This window comes from Triticum urartu, chromosome 4A (assembly GCF_056163025.1).
Source record: "Triticum urartu cultivar PI428250 chromosome 4A, HENAU_Tu73, whole genome shotgun sequence".
In the NCBI taxonomy this organism is placed as follows: domain Eukaryota; kingdom Viridiplantae; phylum Streptophyta; class Magnoliopsida; order Poales; family Poaceae; genus Triticum; species Triticum urartu.
In genome coordinates, this window is record NC_141876.1 from 414,563,312 (window position 1) to 414,584,160 (window position 20,849).

Genomic DNA, 20,849 nt, shown 5'->3' on the forward strand with positions numbered 1-20,849 from the left:
AAATTACACATATAATTAGGGCCTTCCACCAATTTGGAGCTTATTTGGGCAAAGTTGCCAATGCAACTTTTGTAAACCCTAGAAATCAGAAATGGACTTGTGTAGATCTAGTTGAGAAAATCACGTCCCCTTGATGCACCACTTGGTGTAGTGGCCTCATTTGCTCATGTGAACATGCTCACAAAAGTTGGGGTCAAGGAGAGAAAGTTGGTAGTACAAAGCTGTTCAAATTTGATTCTGCTCAGAGAGGGTTTTGGGGCACTTTGATCAAGATAACATTCTCTCCAACTTGTGTCATTTGGTATAGATGAATAATTAGACCATTTGAGCATGTGCATCAAGTTTTAGAACATTTGGACATGTTTGGCAATGTAAAGTTGCTCAAACTTCAAAATGGACAGAAATGGTTTTGAGGGGATTTCATGGGGTTATACTATTCTCCATGACATGAGACTTGGCAAGATCATCCAACATGTCATATGTGACATGCTAGAATTTTCTTGGAATTTTTGGGGAATATTTCCTTTGTAAATATTTCAAAAGCTTGAAATATCCAGAAAGGGTTTTTGAGGGATTTTACCAATATTTGAACATGACCATGTGTTGATACTCTTATATATGGACAATATATGTCCATTGAGTTTCCCTGATTTTTGTCAAATATTTTTGAAACAATAAAATAAATTTTCTCTATTAAAGACCATTTCTAGCCTTAAAAAAAGCTTTTAAATAAAATAGGAAAATAACTTTTAAAATTATATTTTTGTGGTTTATGGGAGTCCTATATCTAATAGGATTCAATCATACCTTTTGAAAGATTTTTCACACCCCAAAGCAAGTACTTGCAGTGCAAACCTCAATTCAGGGGGTTTTGGAAAAACTAGTTTTAGTAAATACTTTTTGGCCAAATTATTTTTGTAAGAAAATACTATATTGCTCTATACACATGGCATGATCATTGGGCAGAAGCTTGGGGCAAGGAGATGAGGTGTGGAAGGTGGAGTTGTGTTGACTTTAAAGAGCACTTAAAAAACACAGAGAGAGAAAACCAACTCCAAATAAAAAGCCAAATAATGCAAAAGTTTTTGTCAAACCACACTTTATCATGATTTATTAGCTTAAGTGTTGTGGCATGAAAATCAGGGTGTGACAAACCTACCCCCCTTACAAGAATCTCGTCCCCGAGATTCCCAAACTAGTCCTGGAAAGGAATACGAAAACTGGATCCGGGGGTAGTCTTCACGTCCTCATACCGCTTGTGCTTCCGAGTGGTGCTCCATTGAACCTTGATGTACTCGATGGTGTGGCTTCATGTATGACATCCTGCTTGATCCATATTGCCATTGGGGTCTCTCGCGGAAGTCATATTGGGCTGGAGGTCGATGGCTCGGTGATCGATGTCCTTGTAGGGATCGGGTTGGTTAGGAAGTTGGAAGCACTTCCGAAGCTGTGACTCATGGAAAATGTTGTGCATAATGGGTGGCTCAGGTGCTAATTCTAGCTGGTAGCCGTCTATTCTTCGTCTTGCGGTGATCTTGGAGAAGGTCGATAAATCTTGGTGTGAGTTTCTCTTGACATGAAATGCTTGGTTCTCTTGAGAGAAGTGGCTTGCAGATACACCTGGTCTTCGACGAGAAAGTTTACTTCTTGACAATGGTGGTTGGTGTAGTTCTTCCTCCTTGGCATGGTGGTCTTCAAATGTTCCTTGACTAGCTGAACGGCTCTTCTTCCGTCTTCGGGTGGACAAGTAGGTCACCAAATGATGATGACAACTATCTTGTCTAAGCACTCCATGAAGACTTTGTTCACGGGTACAGAAAGTTGGATGGGGAATTAGTGGTGGTCTTGTGAAATCTCCAAGGGTCAAGGGATGGGTTCACAGCCTTGAGGGGTAAACATAATTCTACGGGGTTACACTTGGTCGAGGAGGCTGTAGCAAAAGTCTTCAGTGCTAGTTGGTTGCCAAAGTAGAATCGTTGGTGTATCTTGTCTTGCCGGTCTTCAGTTGAGGAGAGAGATGAGAGGGAAAAGTAGCATAGAGGAGGGGAGTGCCTAAAGGGGGTTCTATAGTGCAAGTGCAAACAAACAGGTGCAAAAAGGGCCAAACAAAAGAAACAAGGTAAGGAAGGTGATATAGTCGTGTACTTGTTGCCTAGGGCACAAGTGTGACCTATATCAAAACACAACCAAATAAAAACAAGCAACACACAATCATGGTTATATTCGAACCATCATACGGACTCGACTGCGCATAAGAGGATACACGACTCATCCTACCCTAGGGGTTCTCGGACTCAGTAGTCGTGCTTTGCTTCGTGCCTTGTGCCTCGTGCTGTCTTCTGGGTTTTCCTCAGGTGTTGCTATGTCTCTTGTAGTTGTTTGATGAAACGATCCGGGTTAGGCATGAAGATTCTTCAACAACTTCTCGCCTATTGAAGTGATGGGGTGAAGGTGGCTCCTTGCAGCAGGCATTGACTCGGTCTTCTGTTGTCTTCTTAATCATGATGATCCCTTTTTGTCTTCTAAGGCGTCGATGGTACCAAGTAGGTAATCCTTTATGCAATGACATTAACAAGGCATAGTAGAGGTCCAACATGTCGGTTACGTTGATGACAACATCGACACCAAGAGCGGGGGATGAGGAGAACCGTTTCCTGCTCACTATAGTGAGACGGACCAAATGGCTCGGTTCTCATCCACCGGTGGTTGCCGATGCAACAACGGTAAGGACATGGTTACTCTATTAGCGAGGTATATCATGATCTTGCATTTCTTATGCCCTGATCATCATTGGCTAAGGTTGCATCATCTTGGAGCAGTGTCAAGGGTGTCACCATCTTATGGGTCTTCATGTCCTCATTCCTCGAGGATGTATCCTCTGTTGGTGTCGCCAATCTTGTGTTCGGAAGATGTGGGTGAATGTCTGACAAGGCATCCTCCTTCTAGACTATCCACGAGGGTTTCAAGGAATCCAGTTGTCAGGGGCATAAGGGTTCTAGCGACCAAAAGTTTTGAAGGGGAGAAGAGATCAATAAGGAAAGTATACCTTGAAGAAAAACTGAGAAGGGGAAGAGAAGTATAGATAATTTGGAAAATTAGTAATATTTTTGAAAATAGTTTTACCCTAAGTAACGAACATGCTAACTAAGGCTTCCTACAGTCAGGATGGCTCTGATACCAGCTCTGTGGGGACCCCGACTCATAAGTCGAGATCACTGAATGCACGTGTACAGTGATCCCAGAGATCAATGCTCACTAAACACACAGAAGCTGAATAACAAGAGTCTTACATCCATACATACCATCTTACACAAATTATGACCATTATGGTCAAGTCTTACATAAATAGAGCCACAAGGGCTGAACACCAAATAAACTTAAGCAGCGGTAATCTTCATCGATAAGTAGAACCCATGCCAGCTGCCTTAACCCTACAGGCATTCTGACTGGGAAGCGTCCTAGCTCGCATGTTCGTCACCGAAGTATTCTTCATCATATCCTGTTCTTTCATGCCTGGCCAATAAAATAACCAGTGGCAAGCCAATGAGTACTTTGAATGTACTCGCAAGCAACCCATGATTGGAACAAGGCACAATAATGCAAAGATATAGCACTAAGTAGGTAGTTTGCAGAAAACTAGTTTTGCGTGCAATGGCATGATCTGCCAACATGTAAAGTATGCATCATGAGAGTACAGACATCCGTATGAACAAGTTACAGATATCAACATAAGCCGAGTTGGACACCGATCCAACTTAATCATCGTGTCAAGCCATCTGACTTAACCCAAATAGTTTTATCAACACACACACACGCGGTTTGTAAAACTCTGGACGTAGTTTAAGCAGCACCGCCCAACTGTCCTTGACCGTGGACACGGCTATTCGAATAGTTTACACTCTGCAGAGGTTGCACACTTTACCCACAAGATCCGGGGAACTTCTGTGTCATCCACGACCCGCGGTACCTCAAGTACCCGGGGTAAGCACCCGATCACTATCTTTCCCTAGACGACACTAACAAGGAGTCCACTCGTTGTTCCATATCCTCACGATGTACATCATACGAGACTCACTAGAGATCGTAACATCCGAGAAGGGACACAACGGTGTATCCGGTGCCCTGTGAAAACAGTCATGGCCGCCCTACCTGGCACGACCCCGTCCCGAGAGAGAGCACCAACTCTCCCCCGTCACTAGTAATGTGGGCTCCAAGCTAGTATCGGCCTAGGTAATCAATAATGCCCTTTCCCATACAAGGGTAGAGTGGTTGCGCATGTAAGGTTGGGACAGTCGACAAATCTTAAATCTAATCCATTTTCGAAAACAACACACACACTTGCCTCGGTACACCACTTCATCATCAAGTGGTTACCCATCTCATTATCCCCCTCGGGCATAAGTGGCACCCGACGGGGTTTTCGAAAAGTCCTTTGAAAATACTTTGTCTCCATCACCATGCATATTCCCGTCCCTTTTTGCGTAGCAACTACTTTAGCATCCTATCTACTCCCACCGGCATAACCCTCGTAAGGAGGTAGGATCATGCACAATGCAAGTATCAACGAGGAAGTAACGGAGGCAAACCATCAAAGTGGTTCCACCTCATCATGATTTCGTTGCAGCAACAATATGGTGCTATATGTCATGCATAAAAGGGTTTCATAGACATGGTCAAAGGGCTGCTTGCCTGGCTCAGCAAGGTCTTCTAGGTCTTCAAAGTCTGCTAGTCCAACTCCTTTGTCAGCAACGCAATCTATCGTCACAAAATAATAGCGAGAAAAGAAATAAGGCAATAATAAAACAGAAAAACCAAAGTGCTCAGAAAAATGTCAACTCATTTTTGTTAAATAGTAGGGTGAAAACTAAGAAGGGGAAAATTCCTAGTTTTGGATTTGGAGTCATGGAAACAGTGCTAGGAATTTTAAATGACAGGCATAAGTGCTCAAATTCAAATTTAAATTTGAACAGTGAAGAAAAGTTGGTTTGATATGAATGAAAACTGCACCAATAAATAGGTGGGATTATTACAAGAATTTAGGAGTTGGAATTATTGCATTTGGATTATTATTTAATCCTGTGGATTTTTTGGAAAAGTTATAGAAAAAGAAAAGGAAAAAGGGCTCTGTGCCTGCTGGGCCAGAACAGCCGCAGCGCAGCAGGCCCAGCCAGAGAGGCGGCCCAACGCACTAGTGCACGCGCGCGCGCCAGGTTTAAACCTGACGGGCGGGGCCCAGGCGTCAGCGAGAGAGAGCGGGGCGATGGAGAGGAGAGGCTGACAGGCGGGGACCGCCTGTCATCCCTAACCCTGCGACAGAGGGCCGGCAAGCTCACCGACGTCGATGTAGGGCACGGCGAGGTCGGGCAAGGGTACGGATGGACTCAGCTTCGAGTCGCCGTTCAGGTGGAGGTGGTTGCCGTCGCCGGGGTGGCCTGGTTCGCCGGCGACGAGGTCTCGCCCCGGAGGAGCTCGGGCGTCGTCGGTTCCGGCCGTTTCCGGCTGCAAAAGAAGCGGGGGAGAAAGGGGAAATGATCAGGGGTGCTCGGGGGTTCCAGATTGAGGCAGAGGAGGAGCGGGGGAGGCCTGTACCTCGCGAACTCCGGCGAGCCGAAGTGGCGGAGCTCGAGCTCGATCTCGAGCTCGGTGGCTCTGGAGAGGAACTGGGGGTGCAGGGGGATGATTCGGTGGTGCAGAGAGCGAGTGGTGAGGAGAGGAGAGCTCGGGGAGACCCTTAAATAGGCGGGCGATGGTCCATCGAGGACCCGTGCGCCGGCGAGCCTGCTGCGGTTTCTACGGGTCACGGGGGCGCGCGTGGGCGTGTCTGGGGTGCTTGTGGGGTTGGTCTAGGGCGTTGGGAGAGAAGAGAGGGAAAACAGGGGGGCCAGGGCACCGCGCGTGCGAGCGCGCTCACTAGGGCGCTCGGGCGACCGGCGCGTCCGAGCTGGGGCGAGAGGATGGAGAAGGAGGAGGGGGCCGACCAGCTGCCGTGTTAAGGACGTCGAGGCATCTCGTCGGGCGCGCTGGGGAGGCCCGAGGTGGCCGGGGGCGGTTGGAAGGGGGCGGCTACAGTGCGGGAGCGCACTGTTGCGCGCTCCAGAGCGCCCAAATGGCCGGCATGGCCATTTTCTATGCAGTGTGGGCATGGCCAAAGGTGTCTGGTGGCTCTAGGGGGATTAAAGAATGGGGGAGGGGCATTGGATGCCCTGGGTGGCCACTGGGGTGAGGAGGGAGGTGAGAAAGGAGAAGAATGCTGCTGTCCAGAAGGGTAAATGGGGATGTTTCACTCTTCAATCATTGAGCTGAGGCCAGGGAAGAGTTACTAGAGGTAGGAGAGGACTAGGAGGAGCTGTGGTAAAAAGTTGAGCCCAAGGAGAATAGTGTTAGTGGTCAAAATGGTGATTTTTTAAAAGTGGTAGAAGGTGTTTGATAATGGTTTGGGAAAGTAGATGATTTCCATTTGCCATGATACTCCACAGGGTGAAATTACACATATAATTAGGGCCTTCCACCAATTTGGAGCTTATTTGGGCAAAGTTGCCAATGCAAATTTTGTAAACCCTAGAAATCAGAAATGGACTTGTGTAGATCTAGTTGAGAAAATCACTTCCCCCTGATGCACCACTTGGTGTAGTGGCCTCATATGGTCATGTGAACATGCTCACAAAAGTTGGGGTCAAGGAGAGAAAGTTGGTAGTACAAAGCTGTTCAAATTTGATTCTTCTCAGAGAGTGTTTTGGGGCACTTTGATCAAGATAACATTCTCTCCAACTTGTGTCATTTGGTATAGATGAATAATTAGACCATTTGAGCATGTGCACCAAGTTTTAGAACATTTGGACATGTTTGGCAATGTAAAGTTGCTCAAACTTCAAAATGGACAGAAATGGTTTTGAGGGGATTTCATGGGGTTATACTATTCTCCATGACATGAGACTTGGGGAATAAATCCTTTGTAAATATTTCAAAAGCTTGAAATATCCAGAAAGGGTTTTTGAGGGATTTTACCAATATTTGAACATGACCATGTGTTGATACTCTTATATATGGACAATATATGTCCATTGAGTTTCCCTAATTTTTGTCAAATATTTTTGAAACAATAAAATAATTTTTCCCTATTAAAGACCATTTCTGGCCTTAAGAAAAAGCTTTTAAATAAAATAGGAAAATAACTTTTAAAATTATATTTTTGTGGTTTATGGGAGTCCTATATCTAATAAGATTCAATTATACCTTTTGAAAGATTTTTCACACCCCAAAGCAAGTACTTGCAGTGCAAACCTTAATTCAGGGGGTTTTGGAAAAACTAATTTTAGTAAATACTTTTTGGCCAAATTATTTTTGTAAGAAAATACTATATTGCTCTATACACATGGCATGATCATTGGGCAGAAGCTTGGGACAAGGAGATGAGGTGTAGAAGGTGGAGTTGTGTTGACTTTAAAGAGCACTTAAAAAAACACAGATAGAGAAAACCAACTCCAAATAAAAAGCCAAATAATGCAAAAGTTTTTGTCAAACCACACTTTATCATGATTTATTAGCTTAAGTGTCGTGGCATGAAAATCAGGGTGTGACAATGTAGAAGCCTTCCCTGATGATGGCCCTCTTCCGGCGGAGCTCCGGAACAGGCCCCAAGATGAGATCTCGTGGATACAGATAGTTGCGGCGGTGGAATTAGGTTTTTAGCTCCTGTTCTGATCGTTTGCTGGTACGTGTGTATATATAGGAGGAAGAAGTATGTCGGTGGAGCACCGAGGGGCCCACGAGGTAGGGGGCGCGCCCTAGGGGGGCCCACCCTCATGACCTCCTCTTTGACTCCCTAGAGTAGGGTCCAAGTCTCGTGGATCACGTTCGGTGAGAAAATCACGTTCCCGAAGATTTTATTCTGTTTTGACTCCGTTTGATATTCTGTTTCTCCGAAACACTGAAATAGGCAAAAAACAGCAATTCTGGGCTAGGCCTCCGGTTAATAGGTTAGTTCCAAAAATAATATAAAAGTGGAAAATAAAGCCCAATATAGTCCAAAACAGTAGATAATATAGCATGGAGCAATCAAAAATTATAGATACGTTGGAGACGTATCAGACATCCCCAAGCTTAATTCCTGCTCGTCCTCGAGTAGGTAAATGATAAAAAGAGAATTTTTGATGCGGAGTGCTACTTTGCATAATTTCAATGCAAATCTTCTTAATTGTGGTATGAATATTCAGATTAGAAAGATTCAAGACAAAAGTTTATATTGACATAAAAATAATAATACTTCAAGCATACTAACAAAGCAATTATGTCTTCTCAAAATGACATGGCCAAAGAAATTTATCCCTACAAAATCATATAGTCTGGCTATGCTCCATATTCACCACACAAAGTATTTAAATCATGCACAACCCCGATGACAAGCCAAGCAATTGTTTCGTACTCTAACTTTTTCAAAACTTTTTCAATCTTCACGCAATACATGAGCGTGAGCCATGGATATAGCACTATAGGTGGAATAGAATGCTGGTTGTGGAGAAGACAAAAAGGAGGGGAAGATAGTCTCACATCAACTAGGCGTATCAACGGGCTATGGAGATGCCCATCAATAGATATCAATGTGAGTGAGTAGGGATTGCCATGCAACGGATGCACTAGAGCTATAAATGTATGAAAGCTCAACAAAAGAAACTAGTGGGTGTGCATCCAACTTGCTTGCTCACGAAGACCTAGGGCAATTTGAGGAAGCCCATCATTGGAATATACAAGCCAAGTTCTATAATGTAAAATTCCCACTAGTATATGAAACTGACAACATATGAGACTCTCTATATGAACAACATGGTGCTACTTTGAAGCACAATATATGAGACTTGCTATATCATGGTGCTACTTTGAAGCACGAGTGTGGAAAAAAAGATGGTAGCATTGCCCCTTTTTATTTATTTTCTTTTTTTGGGCCTTCTTTTTTTCTTTGGCATTTCTCTTTTTTTATTTGGGACAATGATCTATTGAATGATGATCATCACACTTTTATTTATTTACAACTCAATGATTACAACTCGATTCTAAAACAAAGTATGACTCTACATGGATGCCTTCGACGGTGTACCGGGATATGCAATGAATCAAGAGTGGCAAGTATGAAAAAATTATGAACGGTGGCTTTGCTACAAATACTATGTCAACTACATGATCATGCTAAGCAATATGACAATGATGAATGTGTCATGATGAACTAGATGGTGGAAAGTTGCATGGCAATATATCTCAGAATGGCTATGGAAATGCCATAATAGGTAGGTATGGTGGCTGTTTTGAGGAAGGTATATGGTAGGTGTATGATACCAGCGAAAGGTGCGTGGTATTAGAGAGGCTAGCAAAGGTGGAAGGGTGAGAGTGCGTATAATCCATGGACTCAACATTAGTCATAAAGAACTCATATTCTTATTGCAAAAATCTAGAAGTTATCAAAGCAAAGTATTACGCGCATGCTCCTAGGGGGATAGATTGGTAGGAAAAGACCATCGCTCGTCCCCGACCGCCACTCATAAGGAAGACAATCAATAAATAAATCATGCTCCGACTTCGTCACATAACGGTTCACCATACGTGCATGCTACCGGAATCACAAACTTTAACACAAGTATTCTTTAAATTCACAACTACTCAACTAGCATAAGTTTAATATTATGACCTCCATATCTCAAAACAATTATCATGCTTCAATCTTCTCTTAGTATTCAACACACTCAAAAGAAAGTTTCACAAATCTTGAATACCAAGCATATTATTATTAAGCAAATTACCATGCTATTAAGAGACTCTCAAAATAATTTAAGTGAAGCATGAGAGATCAATAGTTTCTTTAAAACAAATCCACCACCGTGCTCTAAAAGATCTAAGTGAAGCACATAGAGCAAAATTATAACGCTCAAAAGATATAAGTGAAGCACATAGAGCAAAACTAACTAGCTCAAAAGATATAAGTGAATCACATAGAGCAAAACTACTTATCTCAAAAGATATAAGTGAAGCACATAGAGCAAAACTACTTAGCTCAAAAGATATAAGTGAAGCACATAGAGTATTCTATCAAATTTTAATTCATGTATGGCTCTCTCAAAAGGTGTGCACAACAACGATGATTGTGGCATACTAAGACACAAAGACACAAATAATACAAGACGCTCCAAGCAAAACACATATCATGTTGGTGAATAAAAATATAGCTCCAAGTAAATTACAGATGGAAGTGGACGAAAGAGGGGATGCCTTCTGGGGCATCCCCAAGCTTTGACTTTTTGGTGTCCTTGGATTATCTTGGGGGTGACATGGAAATCCCCAAGCTTAGGCTCTTGCCACTCCTTGTTCCACGATCCATCAAAAGAATTCACCCAAAACTTGAAAACTTCACAACACAAAACTCAAAATAGAAAAACTCGTGAGCTCCGTTAGCGAAAGAAAACAAAAGACCACTTCAAGGTACTGTAATGAACTCATTCTTTATTTATATTGGTGCTAAACCTACTGTATTCCAACTTCTCTATGGATTATAAACTATTTTACTAGCCATAGATTCATCAAAATAAGCAAACAACACACGAAAAACAGAATCTGTCAAAAACAGAACAGTCTGTAGTAATCTGTAGCTAGAGCAAGATTTGGAACCCCAAAAATTCTAAAATAAATTGATTGAAGTGAGGAATTTATCTATTAATCATCTGAAAAAATAATTAACTAAATATAACTCTTCAAATAAAAATAACAGCAGTTCTCGTGAGCGCTAAAGTTTCTGTTTTTTACAGCAAGTTCAACAAGACTTTCCCCAAGTCTTCCCAACGGTTCTACTTGGCACAAACACTAATTAAGCACAAAAAACACAACCAAAACAGAGGCTAAATAATTTATTTATTAAATAACATCAAGGATAAATATTGGGTTGTCTCCCAACAAGCGCTTTTCTTTAAAGCCTTATAGCTAGGCATAATATTTCAATGATGCTCACATGAAACAGAAGAATTGAAGCACAAAGGGAGCATCATAAAACACGTCGCAAACACATTTAAGTCTAACATACTTCCTATGCATAGGCATCTTCTAGGCAAACAAATTATCAAGGAAAGGAAAAACTAGCATATGCAAGAAAGCGGAAAGAAACAATAACAATCTCAACATAACGAGAGGTAATTTAGTAACATGAAAATTTCTACCACCATATTTTCCTCTCTCATAATAATTATATGTAGGATCATAAGAAAATTCAAAAAAATATCTATCACATAAAATATTTTCAACATGATCCACAAGTATGCAAAGTTGACACTCTTCCAAAATAGTGGGATTAACATTAACTGAAGTCATGACCTTTCCAAACCCACTTTTATCAAAAACTTCATAAGATTGAACATTCTCCAAATATGTGGGATCTAAAGTTGACATTCTTCCAAACCCACTTTCAATATTATTTCAAACATTTTAATCAATCTCATATTCATCATGGGGTTTAAATAAATTTTCAAGATCAAAAGAAGAATCACCCCAATCATGATCATTGCAACAAGTAGAGGACATAGCAAAACTAGCATCCCCAAGCTTAGGGTTTTGCATATTATTAACACAATTTTCATTAATAGAATTTATAATAGAATCATTGCAATCATGCTTTCTATTCAAAGATCTATCGTGAATTGCTTCATGAGGTAATTCATCACATTTTTCAGATTCACGAATTTCAAGCAAAACTTCATAAAGATAATCTAGTGCACAAAACTCACTAGCAATTGGTTTATCATAATTGGACCCCTTAAAAAGATTAGCAAGTGGATGAGGATCCAGAGATCTTAGGTTCTCTGTTTAGTAATACATAAACAACTATTCTAACCATATGAGCAAACAAGAAGCAAGCGGCAAAAAGAGGCAAATAGAGAGGGAGGATAGAGAGAGAGGGCGAATAAAACGGCAAGGGTGAATTGGGGGGAGAGGAAAACGAGAGGCAAATGGAAAATAATGTAATGCGAGAGATAGGTATTGCGATGGGTACTTGGTATGTTGACTTTTTGCGTAGACTCCCCGGCAACGGCGCCAGAAATCCTTCTTGCTACGTCTTGAGCTTGCGTTGGTTTTCCCCGAAGAGGAAGGGACGATGCAGCAGAGTAGCATAAGTATTTCCCTCAGTTTTTGAGAACCAAGGTATCAATATAGTAGGAGGCCACGCTCAAGTCCCTCGTACCTGCACAAAACGATAGCTACTCGCAACCAACGCGATTAGGGGTTGTCAATCCCTTCACGGTCACTTACGAGAGTGAGATCTGATAGATATAATATTTTTGGTATTTTTGGTATAAAGATGCAAAGTAAAAAGTAAAAGTAAAGTAAAAAGCAAAGCAAGATTAAAGTGATGGAGATTGATATGATGAGAATAGACCCGGGGGCCATAGGTTTCACTAGTGGCTTCTCTCAAGAGCATAAGTATTCTACGATGGGTGAACAAATTACTGTTGAGCAATTGACAAAATCGAACATAGTTATGAGAATATCTAGGCATGATCATGTATATAGGCATCACGTCCGTGACAAGTAGATCGAAACGATTCTACATCTACTACTATTACTCCACTCATCGACCGCTATCCAGCATGCATCTAGAGTATTAAGTCAAAAACAGAGTAACGCCTTAAGCAAGATGACATGATGTAGAGAGATAAATTCATGCAATATGAAATAAACCCCATCTTGTTATCCTCGATGGCAACGATGCAATACATGCCTTGCTGCCCCTTCTGTCACTAGGTAAGGACACAGCAAGATCGAACCCAAAGCTAAGCACTTCTCCCATGGCAAGAACTACCAATCTAGTTGGCCAAACCAAACAGATAATTAGAAGAGACTTGCAAAGATAACCAATCATACATAAAAGAATTCAGAGAAGATTCAAATATTATTCATAGATAGACTTGATCATAAACCCACAATTCATCGATCTCAACAAACACACCGCAAAAAAAAGATTACATTGAATAGATCTTCACAAGAGAGGGGGAGAACTTTGTATTGAGATTCAAAGAGAGAGAAGAAGCCATCTAGCTACTAACTATGGACCCGAAGGTCTGAGGTAAACTACTCACACTTCATCGGAGGGGCTAGGATGATGTAGAAGCCCTCCGTGATGACGGCCCTCTTCCGGCGGAGCTCCGAAACAGGCCCCAAGATGGGATCTCGTGGATACAGAAAGTTGCGGTGGTGGAATTAGGTTTTTGGCTCCTGTTCTGATCGTTTGGGGGTACGTGTGTGTATATATAGGAGGAAGAAGTACATCGCTGGAGCACCGAGGGGCCCACAAGGCAGGGGGCGGGCCCTAGGGGGGGCGCCCCCCACCCTCGTGACCTCCTCTTTGACTCCCTGGAGTAGGGTCCAAGTCTCCTGGATCACGTTCGGTGAGAAAATCACGTTTCCGAAGATTTTATTCCGTTTGGACTCCGTTTGATATTCTGTTTCTCCGAAACACTGAAATAGGCAAAAAACAGCAATTCTGGGCTGGGCCTCTGGTTAATAGGTTAGTCCCAAAAATAATATAAAAGTGGAAAATAAAGCCCAATATAGTCCAAAACAGTAGATAATATAGCATGGAGCAATCAAAAATTATAGATACGTTGGAGACATATCAGCAGGTCCTGGGCCCTGTGGGTTATGGCCCATCTCATCACTTGTAAACCATTGAACTCATCATCGGGGCTACTGATCATTAATCCAACATCCAGCTTCCTAGCATTCTTAAATCCATCCAATTGCACTTTCTCTCTTCCTTCTATTTGTACCAAACTCAGATGTGATTACTCAACTCATCATGGAGTTACAATTGCTCCATATTAACAACATTATACCTCCTCTATATCCAATAATACTTCATCCCCTCATATTCTTGGGGTATCCCACATATCGAGTTAAAACTCTTACTTATTTTGTCCAAAGTCCACTTCGTGGAATATCATTATCCTTTCCAGGGGTCAAGGGTCCTCACAGTTACTACCGCCCTTGAAATGCACAAACTCATCCATATACCATATTTCTCATACCCTCGAAAACGGTCAAAATCCTTCTTCATAGAGTAACAACTCATAAAATCCAAATAGTACCCACGATGCTAACTTTATTGATTCTCAAAGTATTACAATCTCTTGCTTTTCCATTACATGTCTCAACTCAACACCTTGATACAAAAGAGTTGTTCCCACTACTTCTACTACTACAATATTACTTCTCACAGACCCAACTAATTATCACAAGTCTCCTTCTCCTTGGGACAATCCCTGGCAAAGTGCCCTGCTTCATTACAACAAAAACATATTACTTCTGACAACTCCCGAGGTTTCCTTGTGATTATATAGCCTCCTTGGGTCCTTGGCTTCCTTTTTGGGCAACTGCTGAGGTAGTGCCCTGACTCCTTGCACCTGTAACAGGTGATATGACTCAGGTCCCTCCTGGACTCCAATTGGTTTCTCTTCCTGGACTTTTCCATTCCAATCAGGGCTTCTATTTCCTGTGGGTCATATTCTACTTCCTCTATAGGGAATTCTACTAGATCCCCATTCAAACAATTTTGGGAGATGTGTCCTTCTTCTCCACATGAATAGCAAGACTTAGTGCAGGGTTTACTTGGGTCTTCTTTAGGTGTGTCCTCCACCTCTTCCTTCATCACAGTTTCTTCTAAAATTTCCATGAGGGCTCCTTTCATTACTTCTTTCTTCTGCTGGATGGTTCGTTGTACCATGGGGTAAATGTGACACTGAGCAGGATAGTGGGTAGTCCCTTCACACAAGAAACAAGTAATCTGCCTAGTTGGGCATTCTTCAACTGGGTGACTTCCTTCACAATTAGGGCATTCATCCTTGTGTTGTTTATGGGTGTGTCCTATTTCTTCACAAATCTTGCATGCACAAGGTTTCTTCATATCCTTTCCATAAGGCTTCAACTTCTGGGACACAAATAGAGACTTTGGCAAAGTCAACTTAAATTCTTTCCAAGTGGTTACTCCTTGCCATCCATTGATGGTTTGGTACATCCTCCACCAAGTAGCAGCACCTCTTTCAAAGCACTGAAGAGCATGTTGGGTCATATCCTTTCCGACTATAGGGTTATTCTTCATGTGATCCTCCATGTTCTGAATCCATCGGTCCGTCTCCAACTGACTCATCAGTCCAGAAAATACAAGCTCATCTCCATTCATTCTCTATTGGGTCCATGTGGGTTTGGGGTGAGATTAGAGAGATAGAGAGGGATACACACAATACAAAAAATTGTTTTGAAGAGACACATTTTATTTGTGGCTGTCGGAAAAACATCAAACAAATGACAGCTCACAATCATCGCATCTAACGTAGGTATATAATAGGGGCTTGGTCTTCTAAAGGTCAATGAATCTTCAAAGTCGTCAAACTCTTCGAGTCTCGTTCATGTCTCCGATGGCTTCTTTTGATCGTGCTTGTCCTTCTCAAGTTCTTTTGCCAGATCATCTCTGTCGACGCGAAGGATCTCATGACGTCCTTCAATATTCTGGGGTTGCGTTCCAAACTTCTGGGTTTCAACATCCTTGGCATGAACCATGGTACTACTGTCCTTCAGTTCCTGACAAATCTCTGGTATCTCGAGGTTGTAGCTCCTCCAGCTTGGCTACTTTCAGCTTCTGGTTCCTAAGTTCTTCACAAAATGCTTCCTTGTCTAATACGGCTTCCTGGAGCCCCATCTTAAAATTCTTGATGTATTACACCAGATTCTGGCGACACACCAGCTAAGGTTAAAACTTCATCTTACTGATAGGTGCTCCATCAGCCTTCTACCATCCAATCCTTCCGAAGAAATGAATGCTTAGCTTAGCTCGGTGACCATAGTATCAGTGGCGATGACATCATGGATAACCGTGTTTCTACCCTTGTCATTCCCATGAGCTATCTTCCATAGTTGATATCTCCCGCCTTAGGGTTTTTCTTGACAAAACTTTGAGTTCTCATGCTCCATGTTCCGGTCTTTCTCTGATACACCTTGATCTCGGGTATTGACAGCTTCCTTAGTCTGCCAAGTTCCATAAGGGGTGCCTTCCTAGGTCATACAAATCTAGAAAATTCTACAGGGCCTTCAAATTCTCCTAGTCTTCGGAGTCTTCAACCGTTGTAGTTTCCATTATTATAATACACGGTAAAATCCTCTTCATTTCGAAGTGGTCTTAGTTGTCCGATATCTTGTACTTCTTGAAGTGGTCTCATCAGCCGAATCTTCATGTGGTCAAAAAGGGAAAGGGGTATAGTCTCACTAAAAGGGAATATTTGAATAAGCTCAGAAGAGAAGAGAGGTAAAATGTAACACCCCGGATGTAATTTTCCCAATTTGTACTCCAACTCTTGCCGTTTTCGGCGTTAAGTTAATTTATTTCCTCGGGTTCGGGTTCTTTGTCTCCGTGTGTTGTTGTCATTGTCATGCATCTCATATCATGTCATCATGTGCATTGCATCTGCATACGTGTTCGTCTCATGCATTCGAGCATTTTCCCCGTTGTCCGTTTTGCATTCTGGCGCTTCGTTCTCCTCCGATGGTCATTTCTAGCTTTCTTTCGTGTGTGGGGATTAAACATTTCCGGATTGGACCAAGACTTGGCAAGCGGTCTTGGTTTACTACCGGTAGACCGCCCGTCAAGTTTCGTATCATTTGGACTTCGTTTGATACTCCAACGGTTAACCGAGGGACCGAAAAGGCCTCGTGTGTGTTGCAGCCCAACACCCCTCCAATTTGGCCCAAAACCCACCTAACTCTGCTCCTTCACCTAGAGTGTTCGATCACGATCGCGTGGCCGAAAACCGCACCTCATTTGGACTCTCCTAGCTCCCTCTACCTATAAAACTAGGCCCTCCTCCGAAATTCCGGACCCCCCTCGTCCTCAAACCCTAAAAACCGCTCTCCTCGCCGCCGGACGTGTCCGATTCAGGCCGGACGCGTCCGCCGCCGCGCCCCAGCCAACCGCCGCCCGCCACGTGTCCTCCGCCGCCGCCTCCCACCGCGCGGCCCGGGAGCCCACGGCCGGCCCCCGCGGCCCGCTCCCTCGCCCCGCCGCCTGGCTGCCCGCGCCGCCCGGTCGCCCCCGACGCCGCCGCCGCCGCCCGCCTCCTCCTCGCTGGAGCCAGCCACCGCCGCCCCGCTCCGCTCCGGCCGCCGAGCTCACCGGCGCCGCTGCATCCACGCGCCGCCGCCGCGCCAACCACGTCCGTCCGTCCCGGCCGACCTCGCCTCTCCCTCCTCCGGCCTCTTCCTCCCCGCCGACGAACAGTGCTCGCCGGAGCAGCAGCCGCCTTGCCGGAGCTCCTCGGTTCGCGTGCCGATCCAGATCTGGGATGAACCCTAGGTCAAATTCGTGTAAGTCCCTGATATTTTCAGTTCAAGTGCTCCTGTTCGTAGCTCCGTAACTTTGCATCCGTAGCTCCGATTCATGCATATAGCATATCAAAATGTTCACCTCAGAGAGTACATCATTTCGTTCTATTGTATCATTTTAATTTGAGTTCATCTTGATGCCCGAAATGCTGTTAGAAGAGGGCTACTTGAGTTAATTGCCAGATCTGCTACTCCATTTAGGTTTTTGTCATTTTTGCCATGATTAATGTGTGCATGCTATGCCCATGAGTTCTACATATGTTTTGTTAAGGGTTTTGTCTTCTTTCCAGAGGTGGAACCCATGTATTTTTTTGATGTGTGTGGTGTCTTGTGCAAGCTTGCAAAGTGGTGCACTTGTTAATTCTGTTTTCAGGGACTTAGCAATTCCACTAAGTCCTTGATCTGTTTATCTCATGATGCCATATGTTCATGTTGTTTCCTAGTGATCCGTGCCTCTTTTGAGGATGATCAGTAAGGATGTTTTGTTAATCTTGTAGTGTTATATCCATCCATGTATTTGTTTGCAATTATGGAGCACCCTAGCTTGAGTCAGAAGAGCTCTACTTTTGTTACTTTGTGAATCTGGGCAGATTGTCAACTTGTTTGCAATTTTGCCGGCGATGTTGTAGTTGATTCGTGCATGCTATGCTATTTTTCATTCCATGTATAGCTTGCATTGTGTGCCTTCTTGATGGATGCATGCTTGTCTTTCCATGACTTGCACCGTAGTGAGTGCATCGAGCTCGTAAACATGCCTACTTGAGTTATATTTCAGCATGTGCCAGTTTTCACTAAGTCTAAAAACTGATTATGTTCTTGCTATGTTCACATGCTTGCAATTGTATTTTCTGATCCCTTTTGGCTCAAGGTCACTAAGGGACTTTTGTTAAGATCTTTGAGTAGCTCCATACCATGCTTTACTTTGCCATGTTCAGATCCTGTAGCATGTAGTTTTGTTGCTCCAAAGAGGGCTACCTGATCTGAAATTCCAGACAAGTGTTAATTTCACTAAGTCTGAGATATGCTTGCCATATGCATTTTTGCCATGCTTGTTTGAACCTGTTAATGGATGAATTGGCCGTAGCTCAGTGCTAGACTTTTGTTAAGAATCTTGAATGCATCCCTACCATGTATTTTGTTGTCATGTTTGGTTGCTGTAGCATGTTCATCTCATTGCATTTAGTTGGCTACTTGCTGTAAATCGCAGACCGGTGTCATATTTGAATCGCTTGCCATTTCCAAACCGTAACTCCGATTCCGGCGTTCTTTATATCGTTTTCAAGCGATTTCGTCTCATATTTCCAGTGGCAAACTTGGATTTCCATGTTGAGGCCAGGTTCATGCATTTCCTGTCATATCTTGCATTTTGCATCCCGCATCGCACCCCGCACAGCATATCATATTTGCATTGTGTTGTTTGAGTTTGCACGTAGGTGATTGTGTCCTTGTTGCTTGTTTGTCTTGTTTGGGTAGAGCCGGGAGAGGAGTTCGCTAACGAGGAGCCCGTTGAGTTTGCTTTCGAGGATCCAGTCAACTCTGACAACTGTGCAGGCAAGATGATCATACCCTCGAAATCACTACTTTCTTTGCTATGCTAGTCTGCTCGCTCTTTTGCTATGCCATTGCTACGATGCCCACCACTTGCTTTCAAGCCTCCCAAATTGCCATGTCAAACCTCTAACCCACCATTGTCCTAGCAAACCGTTGATTGGCTATGTTACCACTTTGCTCAGCCCCTCTTATAGCGTTGCTAGTTGCAGGTGAAGATTGGAAGGCCGTTCCTTGTTGGAACATTTATTTACTTGTTTGGATATCATTATATTATCTTGTTATCTTAATGCATCTATATACTTGGTAAAGGGTGGAAGGCTCGGCCTCTCGCCTAGTGTTTTGTTCCACTCTTGCCGCCATAGTTTCCGTCATATCGGTGTTATGTTCCCGGATTTTGTGTTCCTTACGCGGTTGGGTTATAATGGGAACCCCTTGATAGTTCGCCTTGATTAAAGCTTTTCTAGCAATGCCCAACCTTGGTTTTACCATTCGCCACCTAGCCTCTTTTTCCCTTGGGTTACCGGAGCCCAAGGGTCATCTTATTTTAACCCCCCCCCCCCCCCGGGCCAGTGCTCCTCTGAGTGTTGGTCCGAACTGAGCTGCCTGCGGGGCCACCTCGGGGAAACTTGAGGGTTGGTTTTACTCGTAGCTAGTCTCATCTGAGTGTGCCCTGAGAACGAGATATGTGCAGCTCCTATCAGGATTTATCGGCACATTCGGGCGGTGTTGCTGGTCTTGTTTTAACCTGTCGAAGTGTCTTAAAGAACCGAGATACCGAGTCTGATCGGAACGTCTTGGGAGGAGGTCTATTCCTTCGTTGACCGTGAGAGCTTGTCATGGTCTAAGTTGGGACTCCCCTGCAGGGATTAAACTTTTGAAAGCCATGCCCGCGGTTATGGGCAGATGGGAATTTGGTAATGTCTGGTTGTAGATAACTTGAACCTTGACTTAATTAAAATGAATCAACTGAGTGCGTTACCGTGATGGCCTCTTCTCGGCGGAGTCCGGGAAGCGGACACGGTGTTGGAGTAATGTTTGCGCAGGTTGCTCTCTAGTTTCTCGCTCACGCTTTGCCTCCTCTTCTCGCTCTCTTTTGCGAATAAGTTAGCCACCATACTTGCTAGTCGCTTGCTGCAGCTCCACTTATATTTACCTTGCCATACCTATAAGCTTAAATAGTCTTGATCGCGAGGGTGCGAGATTGCTGAGTCTCTGTGGCTCACAGATTACTATTACACTAGATGCAGGGCCTGATGATTCCGCTCCAGGAGACGCGCTTGAGCTCAAGTGGGAGTTCGACGAGGACTCTCAACGTTACTATGTTTCCTTTCCCGATGATCAGTAGTGGTGCCCAGTTGGGGTGATTGGGACCGTGTTGCTTGTTGGGTTATCTTTTATTTTGGCGCCGTAGTCGGGCCATGAGTGTTTGGATAATGTAATGTTATTTATGTACTTGATTGACGTGGCGAGTGTAAGCCAACTATGTTATCTCCCCTTTCATTATTATATTACATGGGATGTTGTGAAGATTGCCTAACTTGCGACATATGCCTTTAATGCGATTATGCCTCTAAGTCGTGCCTCGACACGTGGGAGATATAGTCGCATCGAGGGTGTTACAAGTTGGTATCAGAGCCTTCCCCGACCTTAGGAGCCCCATTGCTTGATCGTTATTAGCGGCCGAGTCGTGTCTAGAAAAAATGTTTCGAGTCATTTAGGAATTATATATCGGAGAGTTTAGGAATTCTTTTTACTTCCCAGTCTCCTCATCGCTCTGGTAAGGCATCCCGACGTAGATTTTTGACTCTTCTCTTCTCAAATTTCACTAAAAAAATTTAGGATCACGCGGGTATCTTGGAATCGTTCCGATGGTTTTATGATGAGAACATTGTCTTGGTGCC